Source organism: Hippoglossus hippoglossus, chromosome 15 (genome assembly GCF_009819705.1).
Source record: "Hippoglossus hippoglossus isolate fHipHip1 chromosome 15, fHipHip1.pri, whole genome shotgun sequence".
Taxonomy (NCBI): Eukaryota; Metazoa; Chordata; class Actinopteri; order Pleuronectiformes; family Pleuronectidae; genus Hippoglossus; species Hippoglossus hippoglossus.
In genome coordinates this window covers 20,286,106-20,310,526 of record NC_047165.1, presented here as the reverse complement: position 1 = coordinate 20,310,526, position 24,421 = coordinate 20,286,106, and the positions used below count along the sequence as shown (strand labels likewise).

At 42.4% G+C, this 24,421-nt stretch overlaps 1 long non-coding RNA gene across 1 annotated transcript; it reads left to right on the top strand.

Annotated features, from left to right (window-relative positions):
- The first annotated feature begins 9,184 nt into the window (after positions 1-9,184).
- On the top strand, positions 9,185-19,629 carry LOC117775226. The gene is made up of 3 exons (XR_004616217.1): positions 9,185-9,428; positions 14,978-14,981; positions 19,618-19,629. It is a non-coding gene; the product is annotated as an uncharacterized LOC117775226 (long non-coding RNA).
- The last annotated feature ends 4,792 nt before the right edge of the window (positions 19,630-24,421 follow it).

The following is a 24,421-nucleotide window of genomic DNA, read 5'->3' as shown; positions in this document are numbered from 1 at the left end:
GGAATTAAGAGAGGTTACCACCACGTTACAGAGTTTCAGTGTGTGTGGTTGCTGGTGCGGCCATCACAGTCAAGTAGTTATATATAAATGTATGTGTTACTGTAATAGGTAACACATAATTCCAATTTACATTGGAACCTTCAATTCTGTGCAGACATCTCTCAAAGCTGTCTCTCCCTTGTCTTTCAGAATCTTGAGCAGCCTTTCCACAGCCATAAACAGTGAGTTCCACCGGGTGGGCGTAGCAGCTGGATGGAGCAGAGGTCTTCCACTGCTTCAGCTGCTAGAGTGGATCGCCCACATTTATTCCACAGCCCATGACACTTGCTGAATGCTGAGCGATGCAGTTTTTTGTATGCATCGTTGGCAGCTGCTTTTTCAGCATCGACTGTAGAGACCAAATTGAGCAAATGACAGGCACAGCGTTGATGCTTTGGGAGCTCAAATTCAAAGCCATCATTCTAATTTAGGATCTCTGACACTTCAGCAAACTCCCCTTCTTCCTCACCCTCATTCTCTTCTTCCTCCCCTGGTTCTGCATCACCACGGACTTCATTGTTGTTTGTCTCCTCCCCGAAAACTTTGAAAGCCTTTAGGAAGTTGGAACCGTTGTCGGTGGTTGTTCTCACAATTTTGTTCCTGATTCCATATTCTGAATGGATGTCATTGAGTGCGGCGGCCAAAACATCAAAGGTATGCGAACCTCTCAAATGTCTACAGGCCAGGGCTTCTGATTGTCTAGTTAGGCTGTCAGGGTCCACCCAGTGGGCAGTCACACCAATAAAGCTCCTTCTTCTAACGGACCAGCAGTCTGTAGTGGTGGCGATGTGATCCACAGCCCTCATGGCCTCAGTTACCAATATTTTCATTTTCTTGGCAACATCTTCAATTCTTGAATGCAGGGTGGCCCTTGAGATGAATTTTGCATTAGGCTGAAGATCGGTGACAAAGTCTCTAAAGGCTTGATTTTCCACAGTAGAAAATGGCTGGAGCCCTCTGACAACAAACTTAACCACAGCTTTGTCTATTGAGCTTTGAGAGATGGATATATGTTACAACCCGGCTCGACGGAAGTAACATAAAGTAGACAAACAAGGATTAAATATGAGAAAACTGGGTTTATTGTTACGAATGGTAATCAGACTGGTGAATGGGAGCCATGCGGCCAGCCCTGCTTAGCGAACCCCCATGAGTGAAGCCTCCCAGGCTTTTAAGGCAGCAGCAGGTGCCAGGTAGAAGGAGGGGCTGAAGGAGGAGCTCCAGGAGCACTGCAAAACAAGGAGCAGATCTGCACATAACACCCCCCCCCTTAAAACGGTTGCTCTAGGCAACCGCCAAGTTACACACAACAAATTAACACCAAAATAAATTGAAATGTTGCATCACATATGCTTCTGACACTTATGACCTTGAAAGGGCATCTGCGAGCACATTGTCCCTTCCACGGATGTGCTTTATTTCCAGGTTAAAGCCCTGCAGAAACAGACTCCATCGCATCAGCCGGTGGTTGGAGTTCCTCATTCTGCCGATGAACACAAGTGGGTTATGGTCGGTGTAGACCACCAGGACCTGACTGGAAGAGACATACACATCGAAGTGGTCCAGAGCAGAGATAAGAGCCAAGGCCTCTTTCTCAATGGTAGAATAATGCATCTGATGAATGTCAAACTTCTTTGAAAAATAACAAACAGGATGCTCAACCCCTGACGAGTCGTCTTGAAGTAGGGCAGCACCAACCCCAGCATCACTAGCATCGACAGCCAGTTTAAATGGCCTGTTAAAGTCAGGGGCAGCCAGGACTGGGGCACTAACCAACAGGGCCTTCAGATTCTCAAATGCCAACTGACACATCTCTGTCCACACAAAATGGACCTTTGGGCTAAGTAAGCTAGTCAAGGGGGCAGCCGCAGTAGCAAAGTTCTTGCAAAAACTTCTGTAATAGCCGGCCATGCCAAGAAACCGTTTCAGCTCACGCCGAGAAGTAGGAACACCGAAACAACAAATGGCCTCTACTTTAGCGCCGATAGGACAGACTTCCCCCCGCCCAACAACCTTCCCTAGATACGTCACAGTGGCCTGTCCAAACTCACACTTGGCAAGGTTCACAGTCAAATTGGCAGCAGCCAGCCTACCAAATACTTCCTCCACCTGAGCTATGTGCCGAGACCAGGTGGAGCTATAAATAACTATGTCATCAAGGTATGCTTCACAATCTGCAACCCCTTTCAACACCAGGTTAACAAGCCGCTGGAATGTGGCAGGTGCATTTCGCATTCCAAAAGCCATAACTGTATACTGACAGAAGTCATCTGGAGTCACAAAGGCAGAGATTTCACGAGCTCTCTGAGTAAGAGGGACCTGCCAGTAGCCTTTCAGGAGGTCTAACTTAGTGACACAAGCTGCAGACCCTACTCTGTCAATGCAATCATCTAGACGGGGAAGAGGATAGCAATCAGGCTTTGTGACAGAGTTGACCTTGCGAAGATCAGTACAAAATCGAGGTGTGCGATCTGACTTATCAACCAGCAAACACGGGGAGCTCCATGGGCTAACACTAGGTTCTGCAATGCCATGCTGCAACATGTAATCCACTTCTTTGCTCATCAGCTGGCGTTTCTCAGGATTTACCCTGTAAGGGTGTTGCCTAATAGGTGCAGCCTCCCCGACATCAATGTCATGCTGGAGAACATTGGTACAAGTAGGCACATCAGAGAACAGGGCAGGATATTTACAAATAACCTCAATAACGTCGGACCGATGTGATGACTCGAGATAAGACAGATGGACCTCCAAATTGGCTACAATTTCTGAGTTCGGAAGCCTAGCACGAGAGACCCCACGTTCAACAACACCATCAATGTCCTTTTCACCCACAGGAATCGAAGTGCTCAGCACAGCAACCGTCTTCACCCCTGAGAGCCCAGCCTGGCTCCTCTCACAGTACTGTTTCAACAGATTAACATGACAGAGACGTGTTTTACGCTTTCGTTCTGGAGTCTTTATCACATAATCCAACTCACCCACCCGACGCTCAATCACATATGGACCGCTAAATCGAGCTTGCAAAGCAGATCCCGGAGGTGGCAGCAGCACCAACACCTTGTCACCAGGAGAGAACGCTCGATGCTTTGCCCTTTGGTCATACCACCCCTTCATCCGTCCTTGGGCTTCCCCCAAGTTCTGCCTCGCCAGCTCACATGCCTTGTTCAGCTTTGACCGAAAATTACAAACAAAGTCTAGCAAATTTGTGGCGGGGGACTGGTTTGCCAACCATCTCTCTTTCAAAAGTTTCAAAGGGCCCCTCACAGTATGACCGAACACCAGTTCAGCTGGACTAAAGCCAAGGGACTCTTGAGTGACCTCTCTAGCTGCAAAGAGGAGCAAAGGGGTTCCCTCATCCCAATCTTTCTCAAACTCCTTACAGTAGGCTCGTAACATGGACTTTAGGGTCTGATGAAACCGCTCAAGGGCCCCTTGAGACTCTGGATGGTAAGCAGATGAAGTCTGGTGCTCAATAGACAACTGCTGGAGAACCTGAGAGAACACACGGGACATAAAATTTGAACCCTGGTCGGTCTGGATAACTCTTGGCAGGCCAAACACTGTAAAGAACTTAATAAGGGCCTTGGAAATGGCTGAAGCAGTGATTCTACGTAGAGGGGTAGCTTCAGGAAACCGGGTAGCTGTACACATGATTGTCAATAAGTACTGGTTACCTGATTTAGTACGAGGAAGGGGACCAACACAATCAATCAAGATACGCTCAAAAGGCTCTCCTATGGCAGGGATAGGATGTAAAGGAGCTGGGGGAATCTTCTGGTTGGGCTTACCAATAGTTTGGCACACATGACATGTTCTACAATGCTCAGCAACATCAGATTTCACACCAGGCCAAAAGAAATGTCTCAGCACTCTGTCTAAAGTTTTCTTAATCCCCATATGACCAGCAAGACAATGATCATGAGCCAACTGCAAGACATCCTGACGATAGACACTTGGCACTACCACTTGAAACACACTACTCCAATCATCATGACAGGACAGTTTTGGAGAAGTCCACTTTCTCATTAACACACCATTGTTTACAAAATAGCAACAAGACACAGCTGTCATCTCATCATCAGGAACAACCTGGTCAAAAAGAGAAGATAAGGTTTCATCTCCCCCCTGCTCACACTTGAGCTCGTTACCAGAGGGAAACACTTTACCAAATCCCAACATGTCACCCTTCGCCAGAAATGTGTCAAACAGTGCAATATCAGAATCAGCTTCTTTGTCTTGTTTCTTCTTCTTTGACATGGCACGGGTAGTGACACAGACAGGGAATGCTTCTGGGTATTGCTTCTCAAGATCATCTGGGCATTTTGACACTACAGGAAAAGGAACAACCTCAGGAGCCGCAAGCACCCTACCACCGGCTAGGTCATTTCCCAAGATGAAGGACACCCCTTTAATGGGAATGCTTGAACACACAGCTACAGCTACTTCCCCAGAAACAAGACCAGTTTCAAGGGTAAGGTTATGCATAGGTAGAGACAGATACCCCCCACCAAACCCTTGGATGAGGACACTGGAACCCAACTTAGACTGGTCAGAAAACGGTAGGAGGTCCTGTAGAATCAAAGACTGAAAAGCTCCACTATCTCTCCAAATCTTAATCGGTTGCTTGGTTGAAGGATCAGTGACAAGAGACACAAAACCATCCATAAGAAAAGACGAAGAACCAGGCAGCTCACTCTTTTGAGCGGGTTGGTCGATGTTTTGGATGACAGCACCATTTTTCACAGTTTTTAGTAAGGCAACAGGCTTATAAGACTCTTGTTTCTTACTCAAGACAGGGCAATCTGCAATGAAGTGACCACTGTTCTTGCAATAAAAACAAGTCCTCTCTAATGGAGTACTCACAGTAGCCGATCTTCTAGTGAAAGCTGTAGAAACGGTGGGAGGAGGTTTTGAGCTGGTGGAGGAAGTGGTTGGAAACCGAGGTCTATTAAAACCAGTCCTTCCTTTTCGCTCACCTTGGTCGTTATCAAAGTTTACCTTGAGCGTCAATACAAACTTGTCTGCTAGAACAGCAGCCTTATCAAGAGTGGTCACTTCTTGCTGATTGAGATAAGTACACACGGCAGTAGGCAGACAATCTTTAAAGTCCTCCAGCAGAACTAATTGTCTAAGATCTTCCTTAGTTTCCGCCTTCTGTGACTTGCACCAAGAGCTAAAACTGATCTCCTTTTCTCTTGCAAACTCAACATAAGTTTGTTCATCCAGCTTACTGAGGCCTCTAAAACGCTGGCGGTACGCCTCAGGAACGAGCTCATAAGTTCTTAGAATAGCACCTTTAACTTTTTCATAGTCCTTGATATCCTCAATGTTTAAAGCAGTGTAAGCGTCTTGTGCTTTTCCCACCAGAACGCTTTGCAAAAGCGATGTCCAGGCATGTATTGGCCAGTCGGACACAGTAGCCACTCGTTCAAAATGAGCGAAGTACCTCTCAACATTTTTCTCAGCAAATGGAGGTACTAGTCTGATGTTGCTCGCTACATTAAACTGAGCCGAGGCAGAACTGGATGAGCTCAAAGCAGCATGCTTAAATTCAAGCTCTTTTAGGAAACGCTCATGTTCTAGGTGCATTTGTCTTTCCCTAAGGATACGCTCTTTTTCTTTATCCTCTAGTTCTAATTCTCGAAACGCCAACTCCTTCAACCTGAACTCCAGCACAGCATCTGACATTTGAGGAAGATCAAGTTGATGCTGATATGCTGGTAAAGCAGACGGCTTTAGGACGCCTCCTTCTGCTAGGCTAGCCTTAAGTGCTTCTCTTAAATTATCTTTAAGACGTTTATCACCACTGGCAATCTCAATGTCATAATGGCTGGCAAGGCTAAGGAGCTGTCCTTTAGTGAGCTGACAAAGCAACTCCTCCGAGGGTGCACTAATAAAGTCATCGATAGCCTCCATACTAGATAACTTCAGTAACCAAACATAACCAAAATACACCAATCGCCGTTACCCAAGGTTTAAACTTAAACCAGTACGCCCAGTACACACCTCATCCAACACTACAGCTTATCACAAATTCTCTCTACTAAATGATTCTTGAACCCATGATCACAGAGATAGGCCTAGTAACTCCCATCTAGCTACTAAGTAGCACAAAATATTACCCATAAAAACCCATTACCAAAATGGACCCTGCTGGTAATCAAGACCAAGGCAACAACAACCTCCGGGAGAACTAGCCCACCAAGTCAAGCTAGACACCACACACACCGCACCTGACAAATCCACAAGCTATACAAAACAAAGTTAGGACCCTGGACATGTTACCACAACTGTCCCCATAAAGCAGTCACTAACTCAAATAACTTTACAAATCAATCACTGCTGAGCACAGTGAGCAAGCCTCCGAGTGCAAATGATCATCTAAGCAAGCCCCCTGGTACCTGCCTAACTTCAAACTAACCCTAACTGTCTTCTGAGGCGTGCCGGGCTCGAGGCCTCTTTAAAGCAAAACTCAGTTAACCTCAGCCATGTGACCAAGTCCCTGAAATGCTCGCCCCCACCAGAGAACAAGTCTCCACCCAGGATTACCTCGAAAAAAAATAAATGAATAAATAAATATAACAAATAGTGCACCGATGGAAGGACAGATTGCTCTGCCCAGCTGGCACACTCCCTAACTAACCAGGGAGATCACTCACAACTTAAAATCATAGCACTCAGATTCAATGCTCACCGTACTCACCATGACAAGAAGCTGCTCACAGCCACCCTACCAAACACCACCAAAGCATACCGGGTTACTCTGTCTAGGGGAAAAATAGAAAAAAAAATAACTCATCCAGATTGATCCCGGACGAGCCCCCAATATGTTACAACCCGGCTCGACGGAAGTAACATAAAGTAGACAAACAAGGATTAAATATGAGAAAACTGGGTTTATTGTTACGAATGGTAATCAGACTGGTGAATGGGAGCCATGCGGCCAGCCCTGCTTAGCGAACCCCCATGAGTGAAGCCTCCCAGGCTTTTAAGGCAGCAGCAGGTGCCAGGTAGAAGGAGGGGCTGAAGGAGGAGCTCCAGGAGCACTGCAAAACAAGGAGCAGATCTGCACATAACATCTGGCATTCACCAATGCGGTCTGTCTGAGGATGGAAGTCCCATTTTCCGAAGCCTGTTTTCTTTTCAGTGACGTCAGCTCCTCGTATTTTTTTTCATGATTTGCATGCTTTCTCTACATCAAAAAAATAACAGAAAAATATCAGTTTAAATGATGCTCAAGACATCACAGCAGTTATTACAATGACAGGCAGCCTACAGTTTGTTTTAATATGAATGTTATTGTTAATACATTTTAATACCCCTTTCACAGCAGAAATTGACACTAAAACTAGTTGGGTAGGGTAAACAGTTATTACCAATGATATCGGCCGATGGTATATATGAAATTGCATATAAATAGAATTGCATCTTTCCTAAGTTACTGAGGTAGGATATGTAACTATATGTTGCAGCCAGAGAATATAAATGGGAGAATAAATTAGCAACTGGACTCAGACAACGGACATACAGAATATACATACATTCAGCAGAAAGATTATACTCTACAAATAGCAGTAAATGTGGTGAACTATAACAATTATGAGCTACATGCAATCCAAAGAACATACAATTTGTGTATGCACGCCTACACTTGGACCATACCTGGACGCGCATGCACGTGTCTACTTTGTAATGGCCTAATGGCCAATTGTATCTGTTGGCAAACTATATTTTACTAGCTAGACTTTTGCAGGAGTGTTCACTTGGGGTTTTCGGAATTGCAGTGTGTTTTTGCGTGCTTGCATGTGAATAAAGTAGTCAACGTTCGCTAGAGTTACCTCTCTGTCGGCTTTCACTAGAGGTAGTTACCCTACACAGTCTGTCGACACAACAAAAAGTAAATATAATGTGTGTGTGTCCGTGCGCTTGTCCACGTGAACTGCTGGCCTCAACGTTGGCGAATTATGTTTGATCAACAATATTGCATCTTTACTTATTACTGGCACATGACATAACATGACTCTGGCTGCCATTACTTAATTCACTTACCTGAAATGTGTTTTTTGAGGTTCGACGGAGAGTTTTGAAACGCCATTATTTCCGTGTCCTTAGGCAGATACAAGAGGCACTTCATTCTGTAGAATGTATCTTTCATCCCTACGAAAGCAAACATTATAGCTAGATACGGCCACGGGTGTGGTTCATTTTGTTCTTCTGCAAAAGAAGATGCTTTGTCTTCTTCATCAGTGTTAGACGAGGTAGCCATGGTTGTGTAGTCGCGTTGATGGCTTAATCTCCCGTCCCGCCTTCAGGTTATCCTCGCGACAGCACCGTCTGTTCTCGTGCAAACACGCACAGTCCAGATAATCCAATATGGTGAGGAGAGACTGACAATTATATTCAGATTTTAATTTGTAATGAGTAACGAGGTGTCCAATGTCGATGTAACGGAGTAAAAGTATATATTTTTTCTTTCAAATGTAGTGGAGTAAAAGTGGAAGTCCTGATGAATATAAATACTCAAGTAAAGTATAGATCCTCAAAAAAACTACTTAAGTACTGTAACAGAGTACTTTTACTCCGTTACTTTACACCACTGACCGTTACACAGTAACGTTAAAAGGCTGAACTGATCAAATCCTGCATTAACATTTCTGCCCTGGGACAACTTGGTGAACATGTTCTCTTTTTGTGTACATTATAGCATATTTGGTGGCCCTAACCATAACAGAAGAAGAGAATGGTAAATAACCGTGGCTGTACCTGGGTAGCGAGCTTTGACTGACCAATGAAATTCCACTCAGTCAATTTATTTCTTCAGGTGAGTGGAGACATGAGTATTGACTGTTACGGACTTCTTTTGAATGACTCTCCCTGTCCTCTTGGAGACTGACCTTTGTTACTCTTTCTGGGTTGATTCCAACAAAGCACCTGAAAAAAACAGTAGTCTGAAGGTGCTGTGTGTTTATTCATAACATTGCATAAGCTGCTTAATTGCCTTCATCAGTCTCTGTGAATCAGGTGGAGGCAGCCCCTGAAGGAATATGGTGATGTAATTTCCAAAGCTGCTGTATATATTCTGGCATACACACGTCTCTTCTCTGATTTTCAAGATTCAAGATTCCTTTTATTGGTCCCACACACATGCACACACTACATGCAAATGGGGGAAATTTGTCCTCTGCTTTTGACCCATCCGTGTGAACACAGTAGGGCTCAACACACAATGAACACACAGAGCAGTGGGCAGCCACGGACGGCGCCCGGGGAGCAGATGTTGGGGGAGTAAGGTGCCTTGCTCAGGGGCACTTAGACAGTGGGGTAGGGTGAGTCCTTTTTTTGGACTTGAACAGATCCAGGTGTTGTCCATATCCAGGTATGTTTTTGTCAGTCCGTGGCCTCCGGAGGGCAGTGTCAACGGCATCCATTTCCTGGGCTCGCTTCTTCTTTTTGGACTGTAGGTTTTCTGGATGAAGTAGAGGAGTCAGAGGAGGACTCACATGATTGCTCAGATGTTGAGGTAGACGGACCGGGGGAAGGATCCAGGTCACATGTAGGGCTCGGTGAAGGACTGCCAATGTCCTCTTCATTTGGCATCTAGAGCCGCAGTTTCAAGTTAACACCTGGCACGCAATGTGAATGTTGATATCTGACACGTGTAAAATTTGTAAAACTAAACTAAAAAACAGTTGTTGATGGCGTTAACATTTGAAACATTGTGATTACAGCTTTGCTACATTATTGGTGGGAAGACACTTACTGTATTATTTTGTGAAAAATTGGTCTCAGTGGACCGATGATTGATGAAATTGCTAAGCCAGCTGAGGCATCTGATGATTGGTGGAAAAAACCCGCCATTGGCACTGCCCCCAAGTCGATGTTTTCCACATCGACTTGGTACTGATCTGTCGCCAGCTATTTTGACAAGCATATTTGTCACTGTGCAGCGGCAATGACACATCGTACAGATGCAGGTAAGTGCGGACTTGGTCAATATGCTTGTCTTCCAAACTTTACGCCATAGTTGTCGCTGCTTTTGTGCCCATTGACACTGCTACACTGCCCCTACCAGTCAAGTGCATATTGCATCTGGAGTAAGCGTAGCGTTCATTTCGGAGGACGTGCACAACCGACGCTCCATCATCGAAGCAGCCATCATGCGCACACGTAGGCGAAGTTAACAGAAAGTTTATCTCCGGCTTAAGGGTTCTCTCAGCCACAGTGGAAGACAACTGCACAGCACAGATGATAAAATTGTGCTGGGAATATTAGTTTCATAAGTTGATTTTATAAGATGCCAACTATTCAATGCAATATTAATGAGAAAGAGAAAAAAAAAAAAAAACTAATGTCTGCAAGAAGGATAAGTCCGTCTGAAGTCTCTGCAAAGTGAGACATCAGGAGTTGGACAACATGGAGTGCCACCTCAGAGTTCTCACCCTGGTGAAGGGCAGTCTGGACATCTTTGTTTGTAGGTTTGCTGCGGAAGTATTCTATTATTGCCTGCCAACATTCTTCCATGGCAAGCTCCAGAGCTGGATCCAGAGCATCTTGGTGGTGTGCAAAGCTGCCGTCACGGTTTAAGTTTTCAATGCGAGTTTTCACTAGAATAAGGAGTGAAGTATAACCACCAGCCTAGATTGAGCCATCTGTAAAAACGTCAGCAAAACTCTGGGGGTATTGCCTCATAATATTTTGACAAACTGGGAGACACTGGGAGCATGTGGGGCTAGCCTCAAATTTTCTCATTTCGTCAACCAGCACTCATCTGCCGCCGTTCTGCAGGGGTGGGTCTCTTGCAATTCCCAATGGCTGAACAGATTTGCAGCACCATTCGATCCCACGGCACTTTGAACTTTTTTGCCCAAGTTTTGGATATCTGGAAACTTCTGTTGCTCGTGCTGCTCCAGTCTGATGAAGACGATGCAGCTGCTGGTGATGTTGGACTGGATATGGTAACCGGACAAAGTGGTTTGTAGAAATAAAATAAAAACTTCCCAGTTTTAGCTGGTGTCTAGCATTCACTGCAAGCCTTGTACTTCACATTTAGACACATTTGCCTTACCTGATTTAAATGCATTCAACAGCTTCCAGAGCTGAATAACAGGCAAGAGGTCAGTCAGGTCTTCCTGCTGTACATATTTCAGGTCTTTTGATTCTAAACCAGGGCATTCAAGCCTAGAAATTAGCTGTGATTGAGTCTCTTCAGAGAGATCTGTCAATGCCTTGAGGATGATGCCCCGGATTTCTTCCTCTAAAGTAGACATTGACCTAAAAATGAGAGGGAAGAATGGTGGAGAACTATTAGTGCAACGCCATCAACAGTGTATTCAGGCAAGGGATAGTAATCCAGCAGATTTTCTTGGTTAACACAGCAGTAGCTTTTCTGACTTTGTGTTAGGCAACGAGCACCTTTATCAGGAAGATGGAAAGCCAGATATTTCTCAGCAATAAAATGTATTTCTGAATCTATGGATGAGTATTATTTGAACATTTCCAACAATGAGCCCCTCATCAACACCATCAATCATAATGAACATGTTTGTTTTTGTATTTTGTACCCTCCCCAGTTACTTCATGGGTTATAACAGTGTTTTCAGGCTCAAAAGTGTGTGTGCAACTGATGCTCTGATGTTGCCAAGATAATGGAACTGGTTTATTGGTGGATTCAACTCAATATAGGTAAACTGTTTGTCTACTTTGATGAGATGCTTGATGTACAATGCCAGATCAGATGAATCAATACCTTCAAAAAGATCATGGCCAAGGCAAGGAGGTAATCCTGACATACATGAAACTAAGACAGCTCATTGAACACAGAATCAAATTTAACCCTAGACCACTAACGAACAGTTAGTAACACCATCACTAACGTCGGGTATATTTTACCCGATATAATATACTTCTCATCGAAATATATTAAAGTACAACAATACATGGCAAATTGAAGTACTCTTCTTTTATTTTCCCCTATACAACGTTTCATAAAACGAAAAAAAGGTATCATGGGGGAAATTAGTGAAAAATTAGGGAATCGTTAATGAAAAGTTCCTAAAAAAATTAATAATGTTCTTGTTAACTTGTTCTTCGGTCCACCCGTTCCTGGGACATGTGAGCCTTGTCCGGTGAAGGCACAGTCTCCCTGCATCACTGACAACTTTGGGAGAGATAAACAAAAAATGACTATTGAAAAAACCAGGGATGGGAGCAGGGAAACTAGCCTGACGTCAGTGAGCAGACTGAAGCTACCCAAGGACCCACGCCACTCAGACAGCAGCAACACAATGAAAATCCCTTGACCACAATCGCATGGGTGAAAATCCCCCCACATTAGTGTTCTAGGGTTAAAACCTCTGCTGACAGTGGAATCCCCATCTTTGTTCTTATTAAGGATAGCTTTGGAAATAAAAACAAGACTGTTTTGACTGAAATTTGAATGGTTGAGGAACATGTCAATCACGCTGCAACTGCAGCTGCCTCTTTCACCGTCTCCCACCCCAAGCTCTCAAGAGCCAATGTGTGATTTAATTTAACTCTGTTTAACTTTATCAGAGATTGTCTTTGAGAGGAAAAAACACACAGAGGATAAGACAGCAGCATGTCTATACGACTGAAATTGTCTGGCTGTGAATACAAACAGAGGCGACTGTTGAAAGAGCAAGCATCCCAAAAACAGGGGTTCGCTGTTAAATATATTGATCCCGGGAGTGTCGGCAAGGATGATGCTGAACTACCGAGCCTAGAGACCGCTAACACAACAAGCGTGTCTGCTAAAACACAGAGTCAGACTTCTCTCTCGTTAAGTTCCTTTAATGAGCAACAGCACAGTACAATAACTTATGCCTATAACAGGCTGGGCGTAGTGTGTGTGTGGGGGGGGTGTTGGCGTGGTATGCATGGTTAGGTCTCAGACAGACATCTGTCTCTCTCTGCTCTGTCTCTCTGTTCCTCTCCTTCACGTGTCGCTCCCTCTACAGGTGCGGTGCTGATAATTCAGCCTTTGTACCTGTGCTGTCATGACTCATGATATGGATCCTTTACTTTTGACACTTGCACACTAGCATTGCATTGGCACTTTATGTGTACGGCATATTGGCGTTTGTGTCTTGTTGCTGGTATGGTCCGTTGCAAAAAGAGGGGCAGCAAAAAATGTTTTGCCTCAGGCAGCACAATTGCACACGCCGGGCTTGTTTGTACCCTCATGGATGAATGCACTTATTGTAAGTTGCTTTGGAACAAAGTGTCAGCTAAATGAAATGTAATTAATCAGACTTGTATAATTTTCAATACCATGCTCTCATATAATAATCTCATTTATTACAGGTGATTAAAAAAAACAGCATAATATACCTAAATGAAAATAGATTGACTTGGTTCAGTTCCTACTGACTGCGATTTTTCTCCCTTTGGCACTACAGGCAAACAGGCCAGGTGATTAATCTCACCTCTATTATTAAGAATGATTAAATGGGGACAAAGGAGGACGCTACACTGTGTAACCCCTCAGTTTGTTATTTCTACCTCTCATTCACAACTTCTCCTCTACTGAAACAGATCCAGAGAAACAACAAATATGAAATTTGATTTAGTGCTGTCTCTGACGTTGAGCATGAGACATCGTTTTGACCTCATTATCGTGTGCAGCGTTTTGGAAAGGATTGCATCCTGACTGACCTACTTCTCCTTGCCAGGACCCCATAAATATCTGAGTAATAATGTAAATATAAACAGGTAACGTCGCAGCTCGCTTACAAAATGGAATGATGTTGCCGAGGGTTTATATTAAATTGAGGGTGCGGGGTGCTCCAGGGTCAGTGTAGTCTACTTTTACTGTCCATCCATTACTTTGCATTGTACCCTGTACACTTCTGAAGTATTTTTGACTACATTTAGTTGTGCAGCTGAATGACGAACCTTGACTTAATCAAGCCTGGGGCTGTCTGAATATAATCATTTTTGTTACCTGCTTTGTCTCTATGCTGTTAAAGGTTTGAGCGATTTCACATTGGTTTTCTTGTGCAAAATGAGTCTCCCTGCATGTTTGGTAATTTTGGAACGCTCATAACTATAAATAATAAACAAATCTAATTAATAAATGGATAATAAAATACAGATATATTACCGCAAACACAGGTGCATTATTTCTGTGACAGCAGCCGAGGCAAGGGAGCACAAACCAATCAGAATGTGCAAACATTTTAAAATACTTTAGACACATTAGAGTAGGAGTATCTTAATGGTATAAAAGAACGCGGCATTCTCCTTCTTTTAGTGTGTTCTCTCAAGTTCTATAAACATAATTAAATTATGGGGCTAGTTGTAGCCTGAAGGAAAGTTAGATAATTGGGCTAATGACTTAATGACTGGAGAGTCGATCATTTAAACTGGACTGTCTGACTGGGTGGAGGGGACATGGGTGAAAAATTTGTTTCTGTTTCTTTCGTATTTGAGCCATGAGGTTTACTTTAGCTCAGTTGGGAGAAAGTAGGTTACAGAGACAAAGTCAGGACTTTCTACGCAGGCTGCCGGCAAACATGGCCGCACACTGTGCTTTGCTGGTCTGAGCACGGTTGTTTGCTCATGATGTGTTTCTTTGGAGCTGATGTCACTTCTTTTTAAGAGGGAGGTTGATTGTTCCATTGACACTTGGCCTAAACTTTAACAGTGTCGTCTTTTAGGTTTTGTGATCATCCTCTGCACTGAACTGTTGAGTTATTTTTCTTAAATTGTAAATAAAATTTCAATGATTGAAATTTGAATTATTCTGTATATACGTGTGGGCTCAGAGAGAACCTCCACCTGTGCCAGGGGATTAGTCCGTGCAGCTGAGTGCTGTTAGCTGATTGATCCTCTGGTACAAAAGGCAGCAGCACATGAGAGTAACAGAGCTGAGCTGCCATGTCAGCAGAAACTGCTGGAGCATTTAAGTAAAGAGTTTTGTGAATTTATGTTAAAAATAAAGATGCTGAATGTAATTGTTTTATCTCTGGTTGCTGTGGGGAGACCCCGGTGGCATCGACCTATGCCACAATCCATTTCCCTCATTTCGTTTTGCCTGGTTTAATCTTTTAAATGTTGCTTCCCATATGCCCTGGACGTCACAGGAACTTAGAAGTAGTTACAGACCAGCTTTGTCGTTGATGCAGGAAAGCAGATCTTTAGATAAAAAGACAATTCTATGAACAAGTTATTATTACTTCATACATATGTAATTAAGGATGCAAGAGCAGAGTTTCTCATCTTTCTGCCCATCAACACAACCCTACATTTTTCCTACAGCTGTTTACCCTGCGATTGATGCCAAAGTTGAAAGTAATGCAGATTTTGGAAATGTTTTTACATTATTTATACTGATAGAGTGGCTTCAATTACAGCCCCTATCACCCTCAACGCTACCATACTCCAGTTTTATCCCAGAAACAGGATCATGTGTTTTTTCATTTTATATTTCTTTTGTTGGATTTTAAGGATTAGTTAACTTTGCACTTATATTTTATTTTGTGAAGTATCTCGTAACTCTAGTTTTGAAAGGTGCTATAGAAATAATAATATTAATTATTATTACAAGACAGTGTCTCCCAGCACTCCTGATACCAACAAAGGTTTTAACAAAGTAGTGGAATCTGTAAAAGCATGTTTTTTCTCCGTTTTTAACAGTATATTATTATTATTGACTGTTGATGCTTTCATTAATAACATAATTACCTCTATAAGTATCACTATTAATATTGGCATTATAACAACCAGTCGTAACAACCATAACGACATGATCGATCACAGCGTCCTCTGAGACAGACTGAGTCAATGTGTGCGAATTTGTACAACCCTGGTATGGTTTTCATTTCACTTGACAGATAGAAGGAGGTTTCAGTGTCTCTCTGAACAACTATTTATCTTGGTTTTCACCTGTTAAATATGGTGTGCCTCAGAGGTTGGTTTTGGGACCAGTTTTATTTTCTTTATACTGTTGTACATGCTTCTCCTTAGACATAAAACATTGAAGTGGTAATTCTGCTATGCTGATGTTACACAGATATACCTGTCTGTTGGACACACAGACCATGGACTGCCCAAAATTATCTTCAACTCAAACAAAGCAGAGATCTTTATCATTGGACATGACCACATGGCATGACATATCTGACATCTGACAGTTCCTTAGCTGAACATATCAAGCCCATTGCGAGGAGTCTTTGTGTCTGGATTGATTTGTAACTTAAGTTGTGAGTATCTCACCACAAAGCATGTTATCATCTTAGGAATATTAAAAAACTTGAAAACACGATCAATTTTATTGAAGACAGAGCCTTCAGCTCACCACTTTATTGATAACGGTAACAGCCTCTTTACCTGCCTGAACCACAAATCTATTGATTGATACCAAACTGTGAAGAAATCAGCTGCAAGGCTTTCAACCAGAACCAAGAGACGTCAGCTTTTATTGTCTTATGTTGCTTTTAAATTTTGTCTTGATGTTTTTTTATGTTTGACATACATCACTTCAAATTGTCCTGTTTTTGAAATGGGCTAGACGAAAGTGAAGGTACATATATCTAAGCACTTAGAGAACTTTATCTCATGTACATCTTTTAGTTGTAGATTTGATCTCAGTGCCTGGAACACAGGAGCCCCCTAGGGTCCTGTGTTTCTATTTGTTCTTTTGTAATGATTCTGCCCCATTTCTGAACTTTTGAGAGTCTGTTTATTGTTACAAACCTATTTGTAAGATTTTCTGTTGTAAAGACCTTGTTTTCAAATTTCTGGCAGCTCCTCTGCATAACATTTTGTTCAACTGAAGCTAAATATTGTGCATTGAACAGATGCTATAAATATGAATTGATATTAATGTGAATATTGTGCATTGAATAGAAGTTGCACAACTGCCTTTCTTTGTGTATATATATGCTTGTACATTCAGCCTTTCACAGAAATTCCCAAAATAATAAATATGACCCTCCTTAGTGTTTATTTTTGGAAGATATCATAGTGGTAGACCTCAGCTTACGTTAGGTATTAAAAAGTGATCGTTGGCTCTAAAAGGTTGGTGACCACTGATAGACCTGTTAGGACCAGGTTTTCCACCTCCTTTTTTGTGCTCTGTGTTTTCCCTTCCCCCACTGTTTCTCCTTTCCTGTGTGGCTCTACCTGGAGCTGGGAGGGGCCTCCTGTTGAATACCTGCGCAGCTGAGCTTCATCTCCTCATCAACTCCACCTCTCAGTCTATAAGACCTCAGCTCATCTCCCCTGTCGTCGCCAGATCGTCCGTTCACCAGTGTGGTAACTTATCTCGGCTTTGTGATTTCACCTCTCTTGTTTTTTTATGCTTATTTACCCCGTGCTCCCTTTTGCCACAGAACCAGCTGCGCACCATTAGTTTGTTCAACTTAATCTGCTCCGGCCTCACCCTGCCAGGACTTTTGGATCCCCACTGCCTTCCACCACCACCCCAGCTCCAGCTATTGAACAATAAACCTTTTTTACTACCATATTCCTGCTGTGTTTGTGTTCTGCACTTTGGGTCCGCAAGAAACAGATCATAACATAGACCAATGGGTCGAGAAGATAAAAGCCCAACAATTACATCTTCAAATTCTCAGATCATACTGCCGCTGTAGCTGACTGGACAAACCATAGTGAGCCAACTTTACTTGTGTACATTTTCTGAATGAAATGTTTTCTTTATGGCTGCAGCGTGGATTAAGAGCCAAATTTAATTCATCTTGAAAGAATTTTCTTATTTGGCTCTCAGCATCTTTTAGAATAGATTTGTTTTAAACTGATGAGTTTTAAGGCTCTCTGTGTCCTCTCTCCCTGTATCTCTGAACTTTTATTACCCAACACACTTAATGTCCTGGAAGATCATCGTCAAGAGTCTTTTCTGTATTAAGAAACCCAGTTGAAACTAAAGGGGACAGATTTTGCAGTCAGCACCCAAAGGCTCTGGTATGATCTACCTGAGAAAATCAGGTTGACTGACTTTTATTTTTAAATCCCTTTTTCTAAGACATACTTTTATTGAGTCTGATTTTACTTTGAATTGTCTTCTACCTCCTTTTTTAAAAGTATTTTTAAAACTCCTTATTGTATCAGTTTCAAACACGCAAGTTGTTCGTATTCTCTTTTTAATGATGATTTTATGACTTGTCTGTTCTGCTCCCTTATGAAGCACTCTTACTTTGATTTTGAAAAGTGCACTATGAATAGATTACTATTATTGTATTCTATGTTTCTTTTGTCAGTCAACTGCTCCTGTATCAGATAGTGAATCATTCAGTGAGCGTTGATGCTTTTCTGACTATAGGCAATAAATCAGCTTGCCGGAACCCTTGCGAGATGTTTTGAAGGACAAATATCATGTTTAACATTTAAAAAAAAAACTTCAGTCAGCCATGATGAAAAACTTCAGTCTCTGACATCTGGGGCACACACATCGTCCCCTTAACTGCTGTGAAACCAAATCCCCCAAAATTGACTGTGAACCTGGTGAGATTCATCACCGACGTGACAACTTCAGGGATTGTCTCCTGCATGATTTTCCACAGCTGCTGAAACCGCCACAGACGACCCATAGATCCACCTCTCTGGCCTGATTGCTCCGCCGCCATCCCTCAGCTGAGACAGTCTTCCGCTGGTGTTCTATACTCCATTTGGAGCAGAGAGGTTCTGTGACACAAGGGAATCAGGGTTATCTGGTGACCTTCAAAAAACGCATGCTTCATCCTTGACTCAATGAGCTGGTGCAGATAATTGACAGAAGCACACTTACCGTCAATGGGTACTAAGATCAATGGAACTCATACAGATGTATATAATACATTCATACTTTATATTCTGTAAAACCAAAAAACACATTTAAAGACCTTGAATTTTCACAAGATGGACAAGTCATATGTGACAGTTGGGCTACGCTACAGTTTCCATTTCTATAAAATCTCAACTCCGTCTCCTGAGAATTAACTTACAGCCATTTAACTGTCATACATTTTATAAGAAACAGCCCCCATTATTTTTATTATTATTGGTATAGAATCCCAAATTATTCCTTCATTTGTGCAAAACAACTTGGATGACTTTACAATTAAAATATGGTCATAATTACAATTCCTTCAAATGTATTTGTTGCATTTAAACATACTTTAAGGAGACAGGGATACAAAGTAATAGTGAGAAGAAGGACACACTCACACAGGAGAACTCCTGCTGGAGGTGAGTTGTTATCTTATCAATCATTCTGCCTTTACTCCAGCAGCTTGACAACGCTGATGCAACAGAGTAAAACAAAGGAAGTGAGGAGATGTTCCACTGACAGTGTCAGTTCTACCACTGGGTCTGCAGAATGAAACCTGTTTTAAATACACCTTTCTTTTTTGGATTTTAAACTTAACACACTTTTACATGCATTATAATATGCAAGATACTATTTTTGTCACGATTCGGAACAATTCATAGCCTGTTTATGGTAATGTCTTTTTCCTGTTCTGGATTTCTTTTATCTGATGGACATTTACCTTGTTTTACCTGTGTTTAGATTTCTTGAATGACATCCTCTGTTTGGGTATTTGTTTGCACTTTGAGTTCTTTGTTTGTTTCTTGTTTTATTTTGAAACGTCTTTCCTTATATCTCTTACTTTACTTCCTGTCTTTGTAGTGTTTCCTGCCCCTGTGATTGTCTGCACCTAATGTGTTTCACCTGTGTTCCCCTGCCTCCTGGTGTATTTAGTCTCCGTGTTTCTCTTCGTCAGGTCGTCTGTTCAGTTTGGTCCAGTCTTGTTTGTTCCTGCCATGTTTCACAGTTCCACTTATGTTTTGCTTTTACAGTTTTTAGTGTTGGATCATTTGAGATTGAGTGTTTGGACTTCCTGAGTTGTTTGCCCTCGTTTAGAGACTGTTTATCAAATTCTCCACTATTAGTGTTTCTGTGTCTGTTTTGGGTTCTGCTTGTGCTAATTTTAAGCTTTGATCATTACTAACATTGGAAACTAAACAGACAGGATTTTTACATTTGTTTTTTTTAATGGACCTCCACAACTTGATGACACTTGAGTGTTTGAACTGAGGAAATCTTCCCCATCCTCCACTGCTGTTTTTACTCTTTACTATATGATAGCCATGGCCCCACAGAGAGAAGCCAGCCTGTATCAAAATGCATGGCCAACTATGGCTGTCTCCTGAGTCTCTGTGCAGGGAGGAGCAAGCAGAGGGAGCTGCACCTGGAGTGTGAAGCCCCAGAGGGCTGCCACAAGCACAGCTCCCTGCCTGAGGTCCACACCTCCATCCACACAGTGTCAACCACAATCCATCAGAGTGTTTCTCCTCAGCCGTGACTGACGCACTGCTGGCTGGTTAATCAGTGAGACTGACCCAGCCTGTCAGTCAGCGCTGCCTGGGGTGCCTCATCACCGTCCTGATGCAATGAGATGCTCGCCGACTCTGGATAAGAAACAAGAAACCTCAAACTCAGGGTGGGCGACCATCTGCTTCCACGGGTTGAGAGGAGAAGTGGGGGAGAGAAGAGAGAGAGAGAGACACAAGGGTCAGTTGTATTTACCATCAGACTGGTTGTTATTGTAGAGGTTGATTATAACATGTTTGTGTAAAGCTGCAGGAGAATTGCAGGAAGAGTAATTTCTGACAGATAAAATTATTTTCAGACTTTTTGCCAGCTCCCACAACCCATCATGTTGACTTTAAAATATGCCACAATTCTATTGTATTATATATATTCACTGACACTTGTGTGGTATGTTTGTAGGAATAAAAAACAGTTTTAAAGCAACAAAAGTTACAGATTCTTAGTAAAAACATACATGTATGTTTTCACTGCCAGTGAAATAAACTATATCTTTATATAAACGTTATCTATGTAGCTCTTTTCTTAACAATATAAAAACCAGACAAGGCAGCTGACTGAAAGGACGTTGGCCAATTAAGAGATAAAGCAGTAAAAATGAATAAACAAAAATAAAAACAGAAGGGTGGGGGCTCTATAGCCAAAACCTGATCTTCCTTTGTCACAATTTGAATCATTTTATATTTTAAACATGCCTCTGATGTGAAGTAGGAGTCTAGACTGAGGACTCATTCCTGAGCAGGCTGTGCAGGCCTGACACTTCACACTGTTTTTCTGTATCATGACTTCATCACAGTTGAGCCGCTCTGCATGGTGCAGCTTAATGACTTGTATAGCAATCAAAAATCATTTTTTTATGAATCAGTGCTAATTACAGATTTTTTTACCACAGGAGATGCTATTAACCGAACTCTGATGTGTGAACCCTGCAACTCAGCATCTGAAGAGCATTACGTATTATGTGACTGTTCAAGATAAAGAAATGAATCAAGTCTCATTGCCAAATGCCATATTGACTCTGTAGGACAAATGAAATGGCAGATGTAATACTTGTGTTATACAAATGTCTGTTGTGTTCATTTCCAGCAGGAACTGTTCCTGTTTTATTCATGTGCCATATTCCCTGTATATCACTGCAAAGATAATTTACTGTCCTAAATCCACTGATCCTATATGAGCCCACTACGTGTGAGCAGAGGGCAGGAAGGATGTCGGAGTCGAATCTTATATACAGCATGAGCACTCCTGACACTGTCTCTGATGCACCTTCGTGGCTCCTCTGCAGCATACCAAGCAACGACTGAAAGGTGAACGTGACGTGTCCGAGCCTCATCTGGACTGAGCTGGCACAGGTCGCTCCCTGAAATGTCTGAGTGAATGTTTGATGGCTGAGTGAAGCAAATCAAACGTGAAGTTTTGGAGAAGAAACAGAAGTAGACTAGAATGTGTTTTACCCTCATCTGTGTGTCCTATGGCTTCACCTAATACACTCCTCTGCTGCTGAATGATGTGCACACACACACACACGCACACAAATACAGTTTCACCTGCAATGACTGCACTTCATGGCCGAGCAATATACACTAGACTCACCACTAATTAGCTTGTGGTTAACTGCAGAAGATTGCCTGCGCTCTCATGGTCTCAATATCTTCTCAGAGGTTTTGGGCTGAGCAGACATAGAAATTATCCCTCAGTGCAACTTACCACTAACTTAGCAAAATAAGCTCAAACAAGCCACATGACCATTAGTCACAAAAGGATTTTAGGAAGTGTGCCATTGGTGAGGGTCTTAGTGAGAGATAGATGAGAAGATTGATACGATTACATGTCTGTGCGCCAAATTGGCGAGCTAGGAAAATAAACTCTTGCTTTGTCTAAAATCCATCCAGGACCTTTATACTTTATTCATAGAGCACTTTTCAACACAAAATACAAAGTGCTGCGCAACAAGAAAACAAATGGTTAAAATACAGAAGGAAGTACATAAATAATGATGGCAATAATAAAAATGGAGTTAAAGACCAATTAGCCTTGCACTCCAAGTAAAGTCAGGAATATGCCTCCAGAAAAAAAGTACATTTTTAGCTGAGACTTAGAAGAAGACAGTGTTAGACAACCTTATTTCCTCAGGCAATTCATTTCAGAGCCTTGGGGCCCTGATGGCAAACTCTCAATCCCCCCTAGTTTTTAGCATAGATTCAGGGAATGACAGCAGAACCTTTCCCGATGATCGCAAGCTGTGCAGAGGTAAATGGGGAATTAAAAGATCAGCGATATAGCCTAGGGCTGTTTTCATCAATCAAAAACGAAAGTCAGGGTTTGAAGATATCATCGTAGTTCAGTTCGTAAAGCGACGCCAGATAGAAACCGGCTGCGTTATTCCCATGACCCAGCGTCCGAGAAACCAAAGTATTTCGGTTCCGGGAGGGGTTTGGTGTACAGCTGAAACTTGAAGGAGTTGACGGAGTGGCACCACCAGGAGAGAAGCCTGCGGCTTCATTTGACTCAACACGGGAAACCTCAGCCAGCCTGGACACGGAAAGGATTGACAGAATCTTTCTCAATACTGCGGATGGTGGTGCCTGGCTGTTCTTAGATAGCGGTGTTCTAAGTTAATTCCGATAATGAACGAGACTGCTTAAGAGAAGTATAAGAAATATGAAAATGGATAGTATTCAAAGACATTCACAATTTTATTTTTAGAGGGGTGATACAGAGTCCTGTCTAGTACATTGCTCCAAAGCTCTTAATTCTGCTTGAAATCTGGTGGCTATGAAGCCATAGCTTGTAAATCATGTAATTATCATACTTATCAAACTGTTCAGTGACCCATCTTGCCCTGTATGGAAGCAATAATTATACTGCTCCCCTCATTTATTCTGGTTTTTCCTGTAATCTGTCACCTGTCTTCAGGTTGTTTTTAAAGCATTAGAATAAACAATTTTTTCTTTCTGGTGAGGACAGTATATTTCTTTGTCCATTACACTATGTAATGAAACAGAAGCATGACAAAATTAATTTAAACAAAAAGCAAAATAATAATTATCACCTATCTCTGGTGGCATAGAGGAAATTTGGAGTGAAACAACTTCTATATAATTTATGAGTGCACTTTTAAAGAGAGTACTGTGGATTATTGCTCTTTTCTGACTGAAAATATTATTATTATTGTTCCCTTTAATAGCTGAACTCACTCAACTGTTCTCTCAGTCCCCAGCACGAGAATAAACTGCCCCCATCTGAGGATTGCGGTATGAATACACATTGAGCTTTTCAGCATTTTAACATACAACAGAACAAGACCTTCAGAATGAGTTGCTCTTGGTTACTGACTGAGTACCCATCCACCGGCAAAGCTGATGTTGGACAACATGACATTGATATGGCTTAGGCCAGTCATTCCCAAAGTGTGGGCCGTGAAGCCACTGCAGGTGGGCCGTGAGAGGTCATCAGAAAATAAATAGATAAAAAAGTTTCAGATTTGTAAGTAAGCGTTGATTACCACAAAAAAATGTATGATTGATTTAAAAAAAAAAAAAAGAATCATCACAGGTAATGAAACAAAGACATGAGAAAGAAATTCCACGTTGTTCTTATTTTATCTGACGTATATAGCAGGTGTCATTGTTTTTGCTGACCGTCACATTAACACTTGAACGCATCATTAGCGGGGGAATCATAGGTGAGGGAGAACTTTGTTATGAGCTGGGTCGCGTAAGATGGAGCAGAGGAAAGCTGCTGATGACGAAGGGGAATCAGGAAGTCCAACTGAATCATTCAAAACTAAAAAGAGGACTCAAGTGAGGACCTGTCGCTGGCCCAGAGGAAAACCCCCAAGCCTGTGTGTGTGTGTGTGTGTGCTGTGCACTGCGATGCTAGCTAACAAGACCCTGGGACCATGTAAAGTGCGCCGCCATTTAGAAACTAAACATGGACAATATTTATCCAAGCCTCGAGCATCTTTTAAAAATACCCTGAGAGAGCATCGGAGCCAGCTACGCGGCAACATCCCCCCTCTCATCGGGT